The sequence below is a fragment of the Eumetopias jubatus genome, unplaced genomic scaffold (assembly GCF_037043125.1).
Source record: "Eumetopias jubatus isolate StellerSeaLion01/CBP00866 unplaced genomic scaffold, mEumJub1_p1.0 scaffold_4, whole genome shotgun sequence".
Lineage (NCBI taxonomy): Eukaryota > Metazoa > Chordata > Mammalia > Carnivora > Otariidae > Eumetopias > Eumetopias jubatus.
Genome location: NW_028274810.1, coordinates 180133350 through 180155841, shown reverse-complemented (window position 1 = coordinate 180155841; position 22492 = coordinate 180133350).

The following is a 22492-nucleotide window of genomic DNA, read 5'->3' as shown; positions in this document are numbered from 1 at the left end:
TGGGCAGTAATCAAAACCCAGCCACAAATGCGAAGCATTTTCACTGGCTGAGAATGCATTTTGCAGAATTTCAGAACAAAATGCTAGGATGAAAGACGACATATTTTCAAGCAAAAATGCATTTTTATTTGTAATTTTTCATATTTGTAGTGTTCAGAGTTAACTTTGCCTAAATATCTGTTATAGTTCACAAATGCCTCGGGCTACATAAGAGATTTCTTTGTTTCTCATGCTTTTTATCCTTTAAAAAATCCTGAACAAGTTTTCTATTTATTTTTAAACCACGACTAAATTTTCAATATAGCTATTTAATTTTCAATAAATCTCTTGCCAAAAAACAAAATCCCATCTATTAAATAATTAAATAAACAAAAGCAAAGAGCATGCTATCATTTTTTATTGCTATTGTAAGCAACACAGAGAAAACAACAGATTATTCCAGTATTGCTTTTTAACCAAAGCATTTTAAATGTCTTGGGATAAAGTAATACCAGAAAGAGTCCCTGGTGTCAGCTTTTGTGTCTATCTATAAGCACTGGAAAATTGACAGTAATTCTCAGTACCTTCACAAATATTTTGTCCTTCTAGCATAAGAGTAGAAGTCCTGACATAGACCAATAAATGATAATAATATATAGAAGTTATTATTATTATCACAGAGACAAACATAACATTCAAAAATGTATTAAAAAAATGAGTGGAGTTAACATCAACCAGATTTACTTATTTATTTGTTGGCATCATTCATCTCTTCTAGCATAAGCTTGTTTTGAACATGGAATTCTTTTAGGAAAAAAAGCTCAGGAATAAGTGTTGACCCCTGACATTAAGGAGAGCTCTGTTGTCTGAGAAAACGTATACAGAGAGAAAGGGAATGAGAACTTGGCCGTATATCACGTCAACAAAGTTTAGCCAAACATGGATGCAAAGAAATCATATTCCAGAGTTGGCAATGCTCTATAGAGATAGTGTAAACCCTTGGCGTTCGGTTGTATGGGGAGTCTGGCTTCTCTCAAATTACAGAATCAAGGAAACCAGCTTTCTTTACATTTTGAAAGGAAATAGCACTCATCCTGACAACGGGGACATTATTTGAGTCCAAAGGTCTTTTTAAATAAATATATATGGTTAAACAAAATGATCGGACATAAGTCAACAGACAGATACATTGCACTGGGAAAGCTACAGAATGAAACAGGAGGTACAGCAGCCCAGCATCTCATGTGGGAAGGAGGGACCCCTGTGAACGCAGAGCCTTGACGGTTCACTGGCCCTGTTGTGTAATTCAGAATACAGCCTGCATGGCAAAACAAGACTGGTAATAAATAACGACTTAGCAGTTCTATAGTTAACAGAAGGGAGCATTTACTTAAATTGTAAATACTACAGAATCCAGATTTGGCTTAGTATTAAATATGGATTAGGTCATATAACATTGGAAACAAAGTGTGGGATTTTAGGTATTTGTTTCCTTAAAGTTTAATTTTACCTTATAAATATTTTCCTCACTTGACGTAAAAGATACTAAATAAATCTGGAAATCGGAAAAATCCTATTTCGCTCTTTAACTGTGAATTCAGAAGGGCCCAGGAAATGGCCACATATTCCACAAATGTCCCTCCATTCCCAAGCTACTGCCCTAAAATGCCAATGTTTCATGATCAGGAGGAAACAGTCACACTGCAGATGCTAAGAAACTTTGGCATTCTCATTAACTGTAGCAAGTTTCAGAAAATGAGACATTTCCTACTAAATCAGCTCCAATTTATTTCCTGTCTTTTGTGGGATACTGCAACCCATTTAGCAAATTAGTTTTGTTACTATAGTGATACCACTCAACCCTTTTCGACTCACATCAAGGTTTTCCACGGTTTGCTGTGTTCAGGAGATGCATCTGTGTTTGCTGAGGCAAAACTTTTAGAAGGAGACTCAACATACAGGGCAGAGTCTGTAGATCATGTAAGAGTTACAGGACATTTAAAAAGAGATGTCAGTATTCACTCTCCCCACAATATAATTCGTAATCCACTCCAGCCCTGAGGGCAGTGGTCCCCGGAGGAAGATGGCAGACATCGACTGTTATGATGACCTACCCCATTCAGTGGCTGCGAGTGGGGGAACCATGTGCTCAAACATTGCTGTCTAGAAATTCTATTTTGCCATCACTTATCCCACCACTGCCACATTGAACCCCTTTTTCTGATGGGATATCTCAGGTGGTTTACTGTGAGAAAGGTGGGGTTAATAGGTTAAAGAGAAGGGCCAGGAGACAAGCATGCAGGAAACCAACAAGGGGGCCATGCATCAGGGCTGTGAAGAGTGCAGCATGGGCTAGATTGGCTGTTCAACTGAGGAAATGGTTTGGAGGTGGCCAACTTTTAACTGACTTTAAAAAATGAAACCTTAGTACAAGGTGGACAACGAGGGTATCATTGACTATGTGGCTTATAAGTCGTTCGTGTCATTTTTCATGTTGCCCAGCTATATGTACATGCTTAGCACAAACCCAATTAATTTTCAATATTATTATTTCAAAATTAAAGATACAGTGGAAAACTTGGAGAAATGAAGGAAGAAGGGAAGAAGAGGAGCATGAAAAGTGAAAATAAGTTCCAACCATGTTTACTCTGTTTTCTTATTGCATTTCCACTTCAAGATAATTTTTCTCATTTTCTTTCTGGAAAGGGCTTTCAGCTTCTGACACATTTAGCACCCTCTCCCAGTCCGTACTCTCCTCTGAAATCCTTCTTTTCCCACAAAACATTCTTTTTTTTTTACCATGCCCTTTAAAGATTTTTATGATAAAATGTTAATTTTTCAAAAAGCCACAATCAGCATCTCGCATTTTCATTTCCAGGATTCAGGACTGACACTGTCCTGATTATTTGTTAAGACCTTGAGGCAAGACCATGTTCAAACTGCTCATGATGTTACATAAAAATAGCAATCATAAAATCTGTACTCGTGAATGCTTTTGCTTTCCTATTTTTCTCCCCCAGCTTTACTGAGATATAACTGACACAGAAACTTTCAGATTCTTATGCTATAGACTTCTGTGTCTGAAATTGGCTTTTTATATCTTGAGGTGATTAAGTTGCAAAAAACATTCATATATATATATATATATAGAGAGAGAGAGAGAGAGAGAGAGAGAGATTCCAATTTGTAAAAAATTATCTAGGGTTTTCGCCACTCGTAAGACATTGAAAAATCAAGAATGGCCTTGAGGAATCCATAGAGACTCTCTGAAATCTGAGATTTGACCAAAGTTCTTGAAAATTGTACGAACCTGGAAAAAAAATCAGTACTTCCAAGAAACTACTAGAGAAAGGGAATCTGATTACAAAAAGCCTCAAATGACACAGTTGTTTATATACTGCATGAGAAGCAGGGCAAAATGTCAAGAGAATGTTTTTAAAAGTGAAATAAAAGAGAAACAGAAAAAAATTAAAGAGAGAGGAAACCATATGGAAACACACAAGGTCTGGACCGTGAAAAAGAAAGGGGCAAAGTGAAAAGAGAGACAGCAATGCGTGTAGCCCAAACAAAGAGCAGCCTTGAGAAAGGGACCATCAGCCCTTGGTGTCCTGTGCTTGTTACGTCACAATGGGTTCATGCCAAGGAGCGTGACTCATGGACATAGTTCTCATTGTACAAGTGGTGATCTTGTACTGGTCTGCCATTCAGAGACTCTTGAGTGCTTCATCCCACAAAATCTTTTTCTTCTAAGTTTGCAAAATTTAAAAAAAAAAGAGAAAAGATCTTATTGAATAGTACTTAAATTCTCTTGATTTACCAAAATCACAGTTTAAGATTCTCATTCTTTTTATGAATTAATGGCTTCATGATGAATAATTTAATGCCAGAGGAGCAAAGATTGATAATTTTGTAGAGAGAAGTTGAAAGCCAATCTCTTAGCTTATGTTCCCTAAAACAGAGAAAGAAGCTTGGATTTAGGTGGTTGGCAAGAAAGACAGAGAAGGAGCTGGAACCAAATAAAGAAGGATGGGAAACCAGTAAAGTGTACACAGTTAAGGCCACAGCTGTGAGTGCCCCCCCGCCCCGAATTTTCCAGCGAGCCTGGGAAGCCCTGGCATTTACCCACCAGCTGCCATCTCCCATAGCGCAAGGGCTGTCCCTAGGAGAGTTAACTCTCCTTTCTCACTTGTGTCTGGGTCTGGGCTGAAAAGACTTCTGTTTCTTAAGGAAACAAACAAGTTAAAAGGCCTGGGGCAGGGCGCCTGGGTGGCTCAGTTGGTTAAGTGACTGCCTTCGGCTCAGGTCATGATCCTGGAGTCCCGGGATCGAGTCCTGCGTCGGGCTCCCTGCTCAGCAGGGAGTCTGCTTCTCCCTCTGACCCTCTTCCCTCTCATGCTCTCTCTCTCAAATAAATAAATAAAATTAAAAAAAAAAAGGCCTGGGGCAGAAAAGCAGAGATAGACAAGAGTGGTGGTCTTGGGACGTGCTGTGTGGCCACACAGAATGTTCACCACAGCTTCAGACAAAACCAGAAATGCCTTAGCTCACCCTCACATGACTCAGATCTGTTCATGTTCCCCAATAAACTTTGTCACTGACCAAGGTGACTTCAAGGTGGCGGCCAGGACAAACACTAACAAACACATGATAAGCAGTAAGACAAGCTACAGTCCCCACTGATGCAGCTATTACCAACAATGGATTTACCACCTCCCTCCCCATATGCAACCCCTAGAGATTTCTCTCACCCTCAGCCAACCCTTCAACTGCTCTAGGTGGCTTGACTGACTAAATGATCCTGACTCCCATATCTGAGAGTCAGAGAGCCCCTGGCTGCTTTGCTTGGTTGCTGCAGTTGACCCATTGTCTATTGTCACAGAGCATGGGAACACCGAGCAGTGATCCCACTGGACCACCAGAGTTCTAGATGCATGCCTCCCTGCTCCTGGTATGTAACAGCAACACCAGCTACTTAATGACAATCATCATTAATTATCCCAACCAGTGACTCCTTTCTTTGACTGTTGATCTACCAGCATGAAGATTCCAAAGTAACCAAAGTTACCATTGTAGCTACAAGTTAATAGATCTCTTACTCTATCCCTTCGACTCTAAGAACTCTTAACGCGGGAAAACCTAAAATTGTGCAGATAAGACTCACGAGTTCCGCAAGTACACTACTAAACTACTAAGAGTGATGGTAATGGAAGCCAACTGTATTTCCATTCTTTGTTCCTGGACCCATGTATTTTAGCCACTGGGAGCACAGCTCTACAGCGCCACATAACGCTATTGAATGTGTATATATACACATTAATGTGTATATATACACATTAAATATATATATATATATGATTCTGGACGACAAAGCCACCTCTATAAGTGTGACATCTTGAGCTGGCTTTTAGAGCCGAAACTTCAGTAAGTCACTCTATATAGAATACCATAGAAAGAGTGATTCCCCTGGTCCTGGGCCCTCTGTCACACCTCTACTACTGTACAGTGGGTCCCTTAGTCTAAGATGATGTCATGCAGGATCCCATGTCAGTAAATCAGGCATTCTCTAAGCATTCAGATAATAGCGCTATTCTACAGGGCATCCAGAAGGCTTTTTAGATGCCTTTGCAAGATCCCTGCAATCAATGTTGTGTCAGAAACCAGGCTAAGCTAACCTTGCCTGGGAAGAAGAGTGACTGAGTATTGCCGCGCTTCCCACGCAAATGCCCACTGCTTGTGGTAATCTTTGTTCTTGGGCATTGAAAAGAACATATTTGCCAAGACTGTGGCCTCCTACCACGTACCACTGGTTGTGTTCATCTCTTTCCTTAAAGAAGCCATCTGTACAGCACACCTAATTTGGTCTGACATTTGGTTAAGTTTTTGTAGTCCACCGTCTTCTCTCTGGTTTTTGCGGGGAATACGGAAGTGAATGGGATGAGTATTGGACAGGAACTACACAACTCCACACCCGCTGGTTCCCTGAGAGAGCCCTAATTTCTGCTATTGCACTCAAACCGTGTGATCACTTCCGATTTATGATCTTGGCTGGTAGAGGCAATCTCAGAAATCTTTTTTTGGCTTTTCCTACTATACACTCTTACTCCCTGGGATATGGGACACATATGAGGGTTCTGCTGGCTGCTCAGTGTATTTATCCCAGTCATGCATGGATAGAATGACCACAGGGTGGATCTAGGTACCCGTTTGACCCTCCAGGAGATGGACATGGGCCAGGAGTTCATTTCTCACACGGTCTTCACAAACTCCACCCTAACTATGAGCCACATTGTGTTTCAGGTTTCCTGGTAGGAGTGTCAACTCAACACTTGTATCCAACAACCCTCCAAGGTCTACATATTCTTCCTTCCCTGGTATACTGTTACTCTAGTCAGTGACTAGAAGTCCCGTTGGAGGAGTGTGGAAATGTTTGTGCTGAATGCTAGTGGTAACATTGCAGATCCTTCCTCAAAGGGAGCTAAGCACTCCTTTAATCTACGGGAGTTGGCCCTGGGAATACCTCAGTTCTAGAAACTGAGTAAGAGATTGCTATTTTTCAGTGCAATCACTACCCTATCCTCTTTTCTTTTCTACTAATTTTTTTTCTAGTTATACAAGTCAAGAAGAATTCCAGTTGCCTCTCTTGCCCCTAGGAACATGGTGGTCTATTAGCTGTCACCTCAGATTCTTACAGGTCAAGGAACTCTAGTTGGCACTTTGAAAACTACTTCAACACACTGCTTAATTACATTAATTAAAATGCATTCTTTTATGTTGAAATTAAGCCTGATATCTTAATGTGGTTTCTCCAAAAAGAGAGCCTAATGAAACGCAGGTGAAGGTATTCTATTTGGGACACAATCCCAAGAAACATGAGTGAGAGAACAGAGAATGAGACCGAGTCTCATTCATTCAGAATGCATCCCAGAATTTTTCCTCCAAGGCCATGTGTTCACTGCCTGTACCTCATTGGTTGACGGTTACCAGGTACATTAATGCCCCTATATTTCTAAGCTTTCTCTCTCTCTATATATATATAGAGAGAGAGATGAAATTTGATAAAATATTATATAACATATAACTATTATATAACATAAAATTATGTATAATAAAATTATATCATGTAATATAGTTAATATGATATATGATTAAGTAATACAATATAATATAGTATAGTATTAGTTTATGTAGTACAAGAAATATCATCCATAAAAGACTGGGTATGTCTGCAGTAGGGGGGGATACGGTAGGAAACACTTCAAATTCAGTGTTACAATCTATAATCTGTTTTCTCTTTCTCTCTCCCTGTATGTGTGTACATCTGTGTGCAGTATGAATAAGAAATATTCCATTCATGTAGTTATTTTTTTTAAATAACTTGACACCGTACCTCAGACTAATGGAATTTTTTTAAAGATTTATTTATTTATTTGAGAGAGAGTGCATGGAGAGAGGGGCAGAGGGAGAGAGAGAATCCTGACGCAGACTCCCCACTGACCAAGGAACCCAAGGCACGGGGTTCCATCGCAGGACCCTGAGATCATGACCTGAGCTGAAATCAAGAGTCCGGCACTTAACCGACTGAGCTACCCAGGTGCCCCTGGATTAGTGGAATTTTACATCACAATACAGATTTCAAGGTTGGGGAGTAGAGAGTAAAAGATCCTGGTTAGCAGTGAACATCATATATGGATGATAACATTATCATGAGCTGTTATATGAATATGACAAAAGGATTCCTGTCTTAGTCCATTTGAGCTGCATTTAAAAATACCACACACTGGGGAACGTATAAACAACAGATATTTGTTTCACAGTTCTGGTGGCTGGAAGTCTGAGATAGAATGTGGACAGGGTCAGGTTCTGGTGAGATTCCTTTTCTGGGCTGCAGGCTATCGTCTTCTTGTCACCTCCCCTGTAGAGAGAGGAGAGAGGAAGCAATGTCTCTCTTGACTCCTTAAGGGCCAAGACCTCAACTAATCCTAATTATCTCCCAAAGGCCCCACCTCCTAATACCATCATGGGGGGGGGGGGAGGGGCGGCATACACAAACATTTGGTCCAAAACAGATAAAGGAAAAATTTGGTCTTTTTTCTTGGTTGGGGGAAAAAGGAGGTGAATCATTCAGTGTAAAGAAACCTAGGTTTCAATATGACTATTAATATAAGTTGGCAAGCACTGGCGAAAACACATACATAATGAAAATTCCCAATTATCAGAGTGCAAAAAAGAAAGAATGGTATCAGTCCAGCAAAGTAAGAAGAAAAAGGAGGAACCGTAAGAAATTAAAAATAGACATATAGGAAAATGGAAGAAATAGGATAACACAACATTAATTATAACTGATGGGAACCCAGTGAGTCGTTTTTAAAGATAACCACACGCAGATCTGGTGTAAAAACAAAATCTAATTAACATGCTCTTTATAATAAGCCTTAAAGAAAATAAAAGAACAAACATATGTTTGACCATGGTAACTCACACACACACACAAAAGTTGAAACACAAATACCACTAAAGCAAAGAGAGAGATTTTTAGGGAGAAAAGATTCAAATTACCAAGGAGTCAAACTCATGGACCTTTCTGTATCAAATAACATGGTTGTAAAATAACTGTAAAACCACTTGGAAATATCAGGAGAATTTGGTAAAGTCATTAACATGGGGGTAGGTTTTAATATTTTTATCTCAGATATGAAAAAAATGTAAGAAAAATAGGTAAGAATACAGATGATTAGAATCACCCTATTCGATGTCAAGCCAGAAAAGAGTTTACGTACCTTATTTCAAAGATTCTAGCTCTAAAAACTGTTACTTAAGGGGAAAAAATATTATGATCAAAATTCATATAAAAGATGTTCATTGTATTATTTATGGAAGCAAATGTTGGAATGATCATTCGCTAGTCTGAAGATGGAATACCTCCAGAGAATTTTTTTCACTCATTAGTGACCATAAACCAGATACTGCCCCAGAGTCTGTGTCACCAACAAAAAACTCCAAGAAATTTCTGTGCCAGTGGTCCGTGGGTCACCCTTAGAAATTTGCTGCTTGCTGTCCAGCAGAAAAAGAAACCCAGTAAGTTTATTGATTTTTAGTTTTAGTTTTGTTATGATTGCCGATGTTTACTAAATTCATGCATTGAGCATGTGTTGCGTCTATAATTAGGAAAGATGCTGTAAAAGAAATATTTGTCATTATGAATCTATATCTATAGAAAGGTAATATTTCCCCATCTCCATTCTTAGATGAAGTGTCTCTTCAGAGGTTTCTTTCAGAGATTCGAGAATGTGAATGTTCTGTTTATGTCAGCTGAGAACTCAGAATTGTGGAGTCTAGATTCATTTTAATTGGGTCTGATTCCTTCTGGGGTGGTAGGAGTGGCTCACCTTTGGAAAAAAACATTTTACTAATTGCAGCATGGTCACGACTGTTTGAATGAAATGGAGTCCGTTTTCTGGACAATTCTCCCTTCTCTTAATCACATTTCCCCATGCACGTGTTGATTTTCTTGTAAGGAGAGAAACCTTAAGGAAATTTTCATCAATTCCTTTGTGCTGTATATAAATGCTCCAGTTTGAAGATATATATATATATTATATATATATATATATATAATATATATATACACATATATATATTCATGACAATAATGTTTTAGATTTTTTTTTTACATTTAACTAATAATTTTCCCACAAGCGAATGTAATAGCCTTCTACTGCAGGAATTCGAACAACACAAGACCGTGTATATAAATTGAAAATAATGTGAAATTTGGCACATAATGAAAATAAAGAATACCAAGGATGCACAGACCACTTAGATTTATAATTTATCTCCTAGGTAAACGTAAAACTCCACTTCATGTTTGGTTGTTCGCACTCTTCCCCAGGCTTCAAGTCTGTTGTATAAGTATTTCATAAAGTGGGAGAATGAAATATTTAAGAGGATTTTTAGAACTCAGAGTAGAGAAACCAATTTCTAGGCGTTGTGCCCTGTTTCATTTTTGAGTGCTTTTCATTATTTTACATTTCATTATTTAAAAATCTAGCAGCAATATATAGCTGACTAATGTCACTACTCTCATTTAAATCATAGCATTGTTGTAGAGGGAATTCCTGTAAGACTGCCAATTCCAGCTCTCTGATGTGGGCTGTAAATACAGTTTTTCAGCTCTAAATATGCCCTATCACTTATCCCTTTTAAGGGTAAACATTCAACAAATTGCATTTGAAGTGGTGATAGGGATAATTAAAAGAATAAGGCACACTTGGCTGAATATATAGGAATGATAAACCAATTTAATTAGCTGTAAATAGTTACCTAAGCCAGTGGATCAGAGGGGATAAGAAACAACTTCCAGAGAAGCCATAATGAACTAGCAGGAAAAGATATGAAGGTCACAAGTGACCACTAGCTTCCACATACCAATAGACTTACGTATTCGATTAAAATGGACATGAAAAAGAATATTACAACACTGGAATCTGGAGAATAATAATCATAAAAAAATTAAAACCTGTTATAGAACTACTCTAAAATATTCTCCATGTACAGATGGAGGAATAGATAATCCTGATTTTTGTTAATGTGTCCCGGAGTATAGAAAATGATTTAAAGCTTCCAAATTTATTTAGGACCTGTATATTAAAATCTGACAAAGATAGACAAAAAAAAAATTATGGCCAACTTTCACTTATGAATATGGATGCAAAAATTCTAAGTAAAATACTGGTGAGTGAAGATATATAAACATTTAGACTGATTAAAGATGGAAATGTAGTATTTTCCCTTTACCCTTTCTTTGCCCTTCTAAAATGATGAATTATAGTCATGTTTCATCACTGATTGGAGACAACTGAAGCCGAGCTCTGGCTGCTTTATGGAAAGGGGAAGTCATCTTTTGGTTGCTCAAAACTCAGGCAGTGGGATTAATGGATCATAAATTCCTGTCACCTGGCAATGCTCCAGAGAGAAATAAATTCAAGATATGTCTACAGAGACAGGACCCCTGACCTGATGTTCTCAGCTTGCAAATGTTCCAAAGTCCCAAGAGAGATATGGCAGTAGCAGTGAGCCCCTGGATGAGAAGAGATCATGGGTTAGCGGGTGCCTGACTATAACCTGTGTAGACAGACAACCTGTGACTGTTGGCCCTTCCTTAGGCAGCGGAACCTTGACACACGTCTGGAGGAGGTACAATGAGCCCACAAATGGTCACAGACCTGCCAGGATGAGGGTTCAGAGTCAGAATGAATACTGAATTACAAAAAAAATGGCATTAGATTTTTATGGACTCAGATTATACATCCTGGCTTAGTAAAATAAGTCTAACTATTAGTAGGAGTATAATACACCATACTAGTCTAATTTTTATAAGGCCAGCATTTAGAAATCAACTAATATAACTCTCCATATCAGTATTTTAAGGAGGATAATATTATGATTATTCAAGAAATGTCAAAAAAAAAAGTAATTGAAGTTACCTTTAATTTATGGCTAAAAATAAAGTCCTTTTTTTCCCCCTTAGGAATGGCAGGATATTCTTTTATCATGATCAAAACCCATCAGCTCCAACCATATTTAATAGCGTAACACTAACGCCAAACCATTAGGATCAGAATAAGACATCGACTGCCATTGATTTTTTTCCTGCAAATTTTAGCCAATGCAAAGCAACAAGAATAAACACAAGGTGTAATTATTAAAAAGGGAGAACCAAGATTACTATTATTTGCAGGTGATACACGCTGCTTAGAAGATTTAAGAGAGATTGAACTTTACAGCTGTTAAAAATTAAAGACAGGAAATAGTCAGCCATAGATAACTAATTTGAAAAAAAAATCTATTTTTAATAATGATAACTAACACTTACACAGCACAGGAGTATTTGCAAGTCTTAGGTTGATTATCTTTAACATCATCATATTAAGGATAAGGAAATGGAGATACAGTGAGGTTAAGTAATTTTTTTGCACGTCTAGTAAGTGCAGGAGTCAGGAATTGAATCCAAGTAGACTGGCTCCAGGGGCCAGCCTCTTAACCACCGTGTCCTGACACATTTGAACATAATAATAATATTATCTAAATGCCTAACATATGGAAAGATATTAATATGAAATGGCAGATCCCACAAGAAAAATACAAATCTTATAAAAAGTATAAGACAGTTTTTAATGGATGGATTTTTTTAGTGGATAGACTTTCAAAAATTTATTTTCCAGCAGTATTATGTTGTGCAAAGTATTATACTTTACGAAAATCATGTAATTTTTTTTCTGAGAAGTGAGGGTTTTATGCTTCCAAAAAATTGTCAGGAAGGTTTATAGCTCCCTAAGCCTACCTTTGGTTAGAAAAATACAAGATTTGAGTAATTTGAGAAACTAACATCTTTCCAGATGGGAAGACAATATGGTAAAAAATGGCACCATCCCCCTTTCCCAAAGAAACATGAATTTAATGCATTTACAGTAAAAACACAGATCACATTTTTTGGAGGGAGAGAAGTTGCCAAGAAGATTTAAAATTTCGTATAGAGGAATAAGTGGGCAGTAGTAACTAGGCCATCTTGAAAAATAAGATGGAGTTATTCAAACATATTCTAAAGCTATTGTGACTGAAAATGTGGCACTCATAAGAAAATAAAGATTCTAGAAATGAAATCAAATACACACACATGGATGCACAATATATACACAAACACACTTGCACACATATATGTGTATATTTCACAATCTGATAAAACTGTGTCCTTCAAATATATGGAGAAACTATGAGTTATTCAATAAAAGGTAACTGGAAAATTGGCAACTCATTTTGAAATAAGAAGTTAAACCACTACTTAATACCTATACCAAAATTTAATTCCAGGTGGATTAATTAATTAAATGCTTTAATGATTTACATGACAACACTGTAAATACTCTAGAAGAAAATAAATCTTTTTCAAGAATCATGGAGGCAAAGTTCGAGAAAAATGTGACATCAAAGCAAACAATTGAAAGGAAAAGTAATAAATTTATCTACATAAAACTTAAAACCTTCTTATGACAGAAAAAAAACCTTATTAAAGTTAAGACATATGTAAAAATAGGTAAAATATTTGTAATATTTACATAGCATGGAAAAATTTTAAAAGGGCTCACAAATTTAGGGATAAAACTTGATTGGTCCCTCGCTGTAGTCGCGAGTAGCCAGAAGAACCAGTTTTATACCTGTCCTGCTCTTCAAAGACAAGTCCTCTCCTTGAGTAGCCTTTTTTTTTTTAAGGTTTTATTTATTTATTTGAGACAGAGAGAGAGAGAGCAGAGTGAGCAAGAGCACAAACGGGGAGTGGCAGGCAGAGAGAGAGAGGGAGAGGCAAACTCCCCGCTGAGGAGGGAGTCCAGCGCCTGGGGCTGGATCCCAAGACCCTGAGATCATGACCTGAGTTGAAAGCAGAAGCCCAATGGACCGAGCCACCTAGGCAACTTGCAAGCCAACCAATCAGTGAGGCCCAGAACTTATGACAGCCAATCAGGGATCGACTTTCTAATAACACACTGCCCTATGCAAACCAATTAACAGGGTCTCACACAGGTTTCTGCTAGTAGATGTCAACCTACTTTGACCTATGCGTGTTTGTTAATCCCTGACCTCAAGGTTTTCCAAAAATCCTATATAAAATCGGCACTGCCCTTTGGGAGAGACGGCCTCCCTAGCATGGCTGTGTTCCACTATAGCAAGCAATACTTCAGGTTTCTATGTCAGATATTGAATGATGTCTCATCATTACTTAACATATGTGGGATGCTAATTTCTATTACACACCACGGTTCTTAGAAATCATAAAAAAAAAAAAAACCAGACAGAATGGGAATACAAAGGATGTGAAGATATATTTCACAAAAGAAGAAAATAAGCCAGAAAAATATTTGAGAACACAGCCACCTTATTGGTGATGAAAATATTTAAATTATAATGACAAGGTCTTATTTTTTTTTTTTTGTCACTTAGGGAAGCAGAAGTAACAGGAATTGATAATAACTGTTTTTGAAAATACCATGAGAAAATAGGCACTATTATATGTTGCTGCTATGAATAAACAAGGTACACTTTTAAGAGGCAGGTACAACCTTGGATGTATACATCATAACTGCACACTCTATTCTAATATTTCCACATATAACTATTTATCCCAAGAGAAATATGCCACCGAGATGAATGAATTTAAGTATTTATTTATTCAAAAATATTTATTGAGCTCCTCCTAGACTGTGTCTGGTAACATTATACTCAACAAAGCAAACATCCTACCCACAGTATCTTACCCACGGAAAGCTAAATCCTGCCTACTGCCTGTTTTTGTAAATAATAAACATTTTCTACTACAACAGTGGACTTCAGTAATTTCCACAGAGACCATATGCCTCTCAAAAGCTACAATATTTACTGTCTGGTCTTTTCCAGAAAAATTTTATAAATAGAAGGTTGAATGATTAAAAACAAAATTCAGAATTCAGAATATCATTATTATAAAGTGCAAAACGAAGAAAAACTAAGCAAGGTACTCTCCAGCAGAAAGTATGCATGAGGTAAAGCTACGCTTTTTAAAGTGCCTAAGGATTGATGCATGTAAAATCCAGGATTGTGATAAACTTGGGGTAAAAAGGGTAAATATGATATAGAAAAGAAAATCACCAAGTGTTTGCACGTTAGCAGCAGCTCTTATTTTAGCTCTGACATTGGCTTGTGGTTTCACCAGGGTTTGTTTTATTGTACTGCTCCATAACTTACATGTATGTCACAAAATTATAGAAGAAAGGGGCACCTGGGTGGCTCAGTGGTTGAGTGTCTGCCTTCGGCTCAGGTGGTGATCCCGGGGTCCTGGGATCGAGTCCCACGTTGGACTCTCTGTTCAGCAAGGAGCCCACTTCTCCCTCTGCCTGCCGCTCCCCCTGCTTGTACTCTTGTTCTCTCTGTCAAATCAGCAAATAAAATCTTTTTTAAAAAATTAGGAAAGAAACAAACGGGCACTAGAAAACTGATTAGGAAGTCTACATGTGGCTGGGACAGCTGCACTCCCTGGTGATTGGGACCCCATCTGTTGGGTGACCCAGAAGTGCCAGGATTTGGAGGTCTTTTCTTTGATGGCACTAGAGCTTTCTAGAAAAGAATTACTCTGGATTCCTCCCCAGGGCTGGCGGCAGCCCTCACCTACTTGCCTGTTGTCAGTGGAAACCGGGGTGGCGAGTCATATATACACTCCAGTTAATCCTGCTCTCTACTGAAGGTGCCTCTCCCATCCTTTCTGTCATCTGAGGTTGATTTTTTTATTCTTTCATTATATTTGTAATGGGATCTCTAGGAGAAATAATTACATGTGGCTAATTCACCATGTTTAACTGGAAGTCTATTATAGATAGATTTATCAAGTTTAGCTGCTATCTCACGCCTTTCCACATGAAAGATGAGGATTTGCTCAGGTTTGCAATTCTTTTAAGAATGTGTAAGAACAAGGGCACCTGGGTGGCTCAGTTGGTTAAGCGTCTGCCTTCAGCTCAGGTATGATTCCAGGGTTCTGGGATTGAGCCCTGTATCGAGCCCCACATAGGTCTTCCCGCTCAGCAGGGGGCCTGCTTCTCCCTCTCCTTCTGCCCCTTCCCCGCTTGTACTCTCTCTCTCTCTAATAAATGAAATCTTTAAAATAATGTGTAGTAATGATACTGTCTTTATTTATACCTTTGATTACTTTTCTCAGTTTAAGCAGTAGCTGCGTCTTTCTTTTTCAATTATGATCCTGATGATCACTATATAAGCTGGTATGCTCATCTTATATTCGTCTTTCCTATGACCTTCGTATATATTTAGTTTCTGATTAACGTATTTTCCTTCTTGACAAAAGAATAATGTCCCTTATCATATCCTCAAGCTGTTCCATCATATCAGTTATGCTGACTGCTGCTTGGAATCTTCTTTTTTCTTGGCTGCCTGTCTTGCTGAGTCCCACATTTTCCCAGTCCAGTCTCTAGCAGCTGCTTTCTAAGCCCAGGGGTTTCGTAAATGTCTTACTCCTTTGCATCCTTGGCAATGAAAATCATTGTCCTTTTTAAGTTCTAGGAAATCGTTTCCTATTATCTTCTTGATAATTTCCTCTCCTCACTTTCGATCTTCTCTTTTTCTAAAACCGTTAATTGTCTGATATTACACCTGCTGGGTTTGAACTTACAGGTCTTTTTCCCCTGACCCATAGTTATCTTCCCTTGCCTTTTTAAATTTTTTCCTACATCCTGGAAAATTCTGTCATTTTGTTTTTCAGGTCTTCAACTTAAATGCTATTTGTTCTTTTTGCAGTGATATTTTTAATTTTTGAAAGGCTTTTCAAATTCTTTGAGTATTTTCTTCATCTTATTCCTATTATATCTTGAGTTCTTCTGAGTATTCTAATTAGAGATTTTTTTCAAAGTTCTCTCTGTTTTTCAAAATATCTGTTTCTTCCTCATTAGCTTTTTCTTTTTAAGATGTAACTGACATATAGCATTGTGTAAGTTTAACACGTACAAGGTGTTGGCTTGATACATTTAGATATTGCAATATGATTACCACAGTAGGGTTAGCCAGCCCTTCCATCACATCGCATAATTATCCTTTCTTTTTTGTGGTGAGAACAATTAGGATCTGGTTTCTTAGCAACTTTGAAGTTTATAATACAGTAGTGTTGACTGTAATCACTATGCTGTGCATTAGATCTCCAGAACTTATCTACTGGTTGCAAGTTTTTACCCTTAAACATCTCCCCAATTCATTTTATTTGTTTTATTAGTTTTTTTTACAATCTTCTGCAATTATCACCCATGGTTCTCTTTTTCCTCATGATGTAGTGATTCTTGGAGCATGTTCACATTTAAGAATAAAATACAGGCCAGCTGATGTGGTTTTCTTTGCTATGTTCTAGGAAGGACTGTCTCCTCATTAGGAGTACCTCTTTGAAGGAAGTATTTCTAGAGTCCTGGGTCTGACTTGGTATCTTCTCCTAGACTTCATTTTAAAGCATATGTGTTGGAGGGCGGAGCAAGATGGCGGAGGAGGAGGAGACCTGGATTTCGTCTGGTCTCAGGAATTCAGCTGGATAGGGATCAAACCATTCTGAACAACTACAAATTCAAAAGGAGATCAAAGAAAAGAAGAGCAACAACTCTCTGAACAGAAAAGCGACCACTTACTGGAAGGTAGGACTTGCGGAGAAGTGAATCTGAGGCGATATTTGGGAGGATAGACAGGAGGTGGGGGGCCTCCATGGTCCACTTCTGGCAAGTGATAGAGCCGTGGGGCACAAAATGGGAACTTTTAGAAGTCGGCATCGCTGAGGGACGTCGCTCCAGTGGCTAAGCAGGGAGCGGAACCCTCGCGGGACAGAGTGGACTCAGGACCCTCAGGGTCACAGAAAGACTGGGGGTGCCTGAGTGTGGCAGACCTCCCAGGTATTGGAGCGGGGAAGCCGGCTGCAAAGATGGAGCCGAGGTGCGGGCTCTCAGCTCGGGGTTGCCATAAACCGTGATCCGTGGCCCAGTCAGGCCACTGCTCCTGCAGCAGGGACCCAACAAGCAGCAGAGCCGGGGAGACTCCCCTCTGTCCCCTGGGAGGAGCGGCACGGGAGCGCACCGCAGGGATCTGCTGGGTTTGGAGACTCCACATGGGGTCGGGTGCCAGAGATAGAAACGCTCGGTCACAGGCCGGGTGAGCACGGAGTGCGGCTGGAGACCGGGGAGACAGGAGTGACTGCTTATCTCTGGGGGCGCGCTGAGGAGTGGGGCCCCGAGTTCTCGGCTCCTCCGAGGTGGAGATTGGGAGGCTGCCATTTCACTCTTGTCCTCCAAAGCTGTACCGAGAGCTTGCAGGGAACAAAAGCTCCCGAGAGCAAACACGAGCGGATTACTTAGTCCGGACCTGGCAAGGGCGGGGCAATTCCACCTCCGGCAAAGACATTTGGGAACCACAGCAACAGGCCCCTTCCCCAGAAGATCAGCAAGAACAGCCAGCAAGCCAAGACCAAGTTTACCGATCAATGAGAACGGCAGAACTCCAATGCTAGGGGAATACTGCACATAGAATTCATGGCTTTTTTACCATGATTCTTTAGTCTTTCAAAGTTAATTTTTATTTTTTAACTGTCTTTTTTTGTTGAATTTTTCTTTTTCCCTTTTTCAACTAACATCTTATCAATCCCTTTTTTAAAAAACATTTTTATTTTTCATTTTTAGAGTCATATTCTATCCCTTCATAGTAGTTCCCCTTATTTTTGGCATATATATATAAGTTGTTCTCTCTTTAAATTTTTGAGACAGAGTTTCTTCTAACAGATCAAAATATACCCTAAATCTCTAGTGTATGGCTTTTTTCTAGTCTCCTGCCTGATCACATTCTCTCCCCTTTTCTTTTTTTAAATCCTCTTCTTTCTTTTTTCAAACAACTTCTTATCTTATCATTTCCTTTTATAAAATTTTTTATAATTTTCATCTTTACAGTCATATTCCATCCCTTCATCATATCAACCCTTATTTTTGTACACATATAAGTTTTTCTTTCTTTAAGATTTTGGGAGGCACTTTCTTCTAACAGACCAAAATACACCCAAAATCTAGTGTGTGGCACTGATCTATGCACCAGCCTGATCATATTTGATCATATTCTGTTCTTTTTGTTTTGTTCTGTTTTTGTTTGTTTTCTTTTTCTTTTTTCTTTATTTCCCTTACTTTTCCCCTGGTTTCAGGTCTTTTCTGATTTGCTTAGAGTATATTTTCTGGGGACATTATAACCCTATTAGCATTTTGTTCTCTCATTCATCTATTCTCCTCTGGACAAAATGACAAGAGGGAAAAAAAATCACCTCAACAAAAAGAACAAGAGGTAGTACCGACTGCCAGGGACCTACTCAATATGGACATTAGTACGATGTTGGACCTAGAGTTCAGAATCATGATTTTAAAGATACTAGCTAAGCTTGAAAAAAGCATGGAAGTTATTAGAAAAACATTTTCTGGAGAAATAAAAGAACTAAAATTTAACCAAGTTGAAATCAAAAAGGCTATTAATGAGGTACAATCAAAACTGGGAGCATTAACTGCTAGGATAAATGAGGCACAAGAGAGAATCAGTGATATAGAAAACCAAATGATGGAAAATAATGAAGCTGAGAAAAAGAGAGATAAACAACTACGGGATCACGAGGGCAAAATCTGAGAAATAAGCGATACCATAAGACAAAACAACATTAGAATAATTGGGATCCCAGGAGAAGAAGAAAGAGAGAGAGGGGCAGAAGGTATATTGGAGCAAATTATAGGAGAGAACTTCCCTACGTGGGGGAAGGAAACAGGCGTCAAAATCCAGGAGGCACAGAGAACCCCTCTCAAAATCAATAAAAATAGGTCAACACCCCAACATCTAATAGTAAAACTTATGAGTCTCAGAGACAAAGAGAAAATCCTGAAAGCAGCTCAGGAGAAGAGATATGTAACCTACAATGGTAGAAACATTAGATTGGCAACAGACCTATTCATGGAGCTCTGGCTGGCCAGAAAGGACTGGCATGATATATTCAGAGCACTAAACGAGAAAAATATGCAGTCAAGAATACCATATCCAAGTAGACTGTCATTGAAAATAGAAGGAGAGATAAAAAGCTTCCCGAACAAACAAAAACTAAAGGAATTTGCAAACACAAAACGAGCCCTACAAGAAATATTGAAAGGGGTCCTTTAAGCAAAGAGAGAGTCTAAAAGCAACATAGACCAGAAAGGAACACAGACAATATACAGTCACAGTCACCTTACAGGCAATAAAATGGCACTAAATTCATATTTTTCAATAGTTACCCTGAATGTAAATGGGCTAAATGCCCCAGTCAAAAGACACAGGCTATCAGATTGGATTAAAAAACAAGACCCATCAATATGCTGTCTTCAAGAGACTCATTTTAGACCCAAAGACACCCCCAGATTGAAAGTGAGGGGGTGGAAAACCATTTACCATGCTAATGGACACCAAAAGAAAGCTGGGGTCGCAATCCTTCTATCAGACAAATTAGATTTTAAACCAAAGACTGTAATAAGAGATGAGGAAGGACACTATATCCTACTTAAAGGGTCTATCCAACAAGAAGATCTAACAATTGTAAATATCTATGCTCCTAACATGGGAGCAGCCAATTATATAAGGTAATTAGTAACAAAAGCAAAGAAACACATTGACAACAATACAATAATAGTGGGGGACTTTAACACCCTCTCACTGAAATGGACAGATCATCTGAGCAAAAGATCAACAAGGAAATAAAGACTTCAAATGACACACTGGACCAAATGGACTTCACAGACATATTCAGAACATTCCATCCCAAAGCAATGGAATACACATTCTTCTCTAGTGCCCATGGAACATTCTCCAGAATTGATCACATCCTAGGTCACAAATCAGGTCTCAACTGGTACCAAAAGATGGGGATTATTCCCTGCATATTTTCAGACCACAATGCTTTGAAACTAGAACTCAATCACAAGAGGAAAGTCTGAAAGAACTCAAATACATGGAGGCTAAAGAGCATCCTACTAAAGAATGAATGGGTCAACCAGGAAATTAAAGAAGAATTAAAAAAATTCATGGAAACCAAAGACAATGAAAACACAACTGTTCAAAATCTTTGGAATGCAGCAAAGGCGGTCCTAAGAGGAAAGTATATAGCAAAACAAACCTTTCTCAAGAAACAAGAAAGGTCTCAAATACACAACCTAACTCTACACTTAAAAAAGAGCTAGAGAAAAAACAGCAAATAAAGCCTAAACCCAGCAGGAGAAGAGAAATAACAAAGATCAGAGCAGAAATCAATGAAATAGAAACCAAAAGACAGTAGAACAGATCAACAAAACTAGCAGCTTGTTCTTTGAAAGAATTAACAAGATTGATAAACCCCTGGCCAGACTTACCCAAAAGAAAAGAGAAATGACCCAAATCAACAAAATCATGAATGAAAGAGGAGAGATCACAACCAACACCAAAGAAATACAAACAATTATAAGAACATATTATGAACAACTCTATGCCAGCAAATTAGATAACCTGGAAGAAATGGGTGCATTCCTAGAGATGTATCAACTACCAAAACTGGACCAGCAAGAAACAGAAAACCTGAACAGACCTATAACCACTAAGGAAATTGAAGCAGTCATCAAACATCTCCCAAGAAACAAAAGCCCAGGGCCAGATGGCTTCCCAGGGGAATTCTACCAAACATTGAAAGAAGAATTAATACCTATTCTCCTGAAACTGTTCCAAAAAATAGAAATGGAAGGAAAACTTCCAAACTTGTTTTATGAGGCCACTGTTACCTTGATCCCCAAACCAGACAAAGACCCCATCAAAAAGGAGAATTACAGACCAATATCCTTGATGAACATGGATGCAAAAATTCTCACCAAAATACTAGCCAATAGGATCCAACAGTATATTCAAAGGATTATTCACCACGACCAAGTGGGATTTATCCCTGGGCTGCAAGGTTGGCTCAACATCCACAAATCAATCAACGTGATACAATACATTAACAAAGGAAAGAACAAGAATCATATGATCCTCTCAACAGATGCAGAAAAAGCATTTTACAAAGTACAGCATCCTTTCTTGATCAAAACTTTTCAGAGTATAGGGATAGAGGGTACATACCTCAGTATCATAAAAGCCATCTATGAAAAACCTACAGCGAATATCATTCTCAATGGGAAAAAACTGAGAGCTTTCCCCCTAAGGTCAGGAACGTGGCAGGGATGTCTACTATCACCACTGCTATTCAACATAGTATTAGAAGTCCTAGCCACAGCCATCAGACAAGAAAAAGAAATCAAAGGCATCCAAACTGGCAAAGAAGAAGTCAAACTCTCACTGTTTGCAGATGATATGATACTTTATGTGGAAAACCCAAAAGCCTCCATCCCAAAACTGCTGGAACTCACACAGGAATTCAGTAAAGTAGCAGGATATAAAATCAATGCACAGAAATCAGTGGCATTCCTATACACCAACAACAAGACAGAAGAGAGAGAAATTAAGGAGTCGATCCCATTTACAATTGCACCCAAAACCATAAGATACCTAGGAATAAATCTAACCAAAGAGGCAAAGGATCTGTATTCAGAAAACTACAAAATACTCATGAAAGAAATTGAAGAAGACACAAAGAAATGGAAAAACGTTCCATGCTCATGGATTGGAAGAACAAATATTGTGAAGATGTCAATGCTACCTAGAGCAATCTACACATTCAATGCAATCCCCATCAAAATACCATCCACTTTTTTCAAAGAAATGGAACAAATAATCCTAAAATTTGTATGGAACCAGAAGAGACCCCGAATAGCCAGAGGAATGTTGAAAAAGAAAAGCAAAGCTGGTGGCATCCCAATTCCGGACTTCAAACTCTATTACAAAGCTGTCATCATCAAGACAGTATGGTACTGGCAGAAAAACAATGAATAGATCAAAGAAC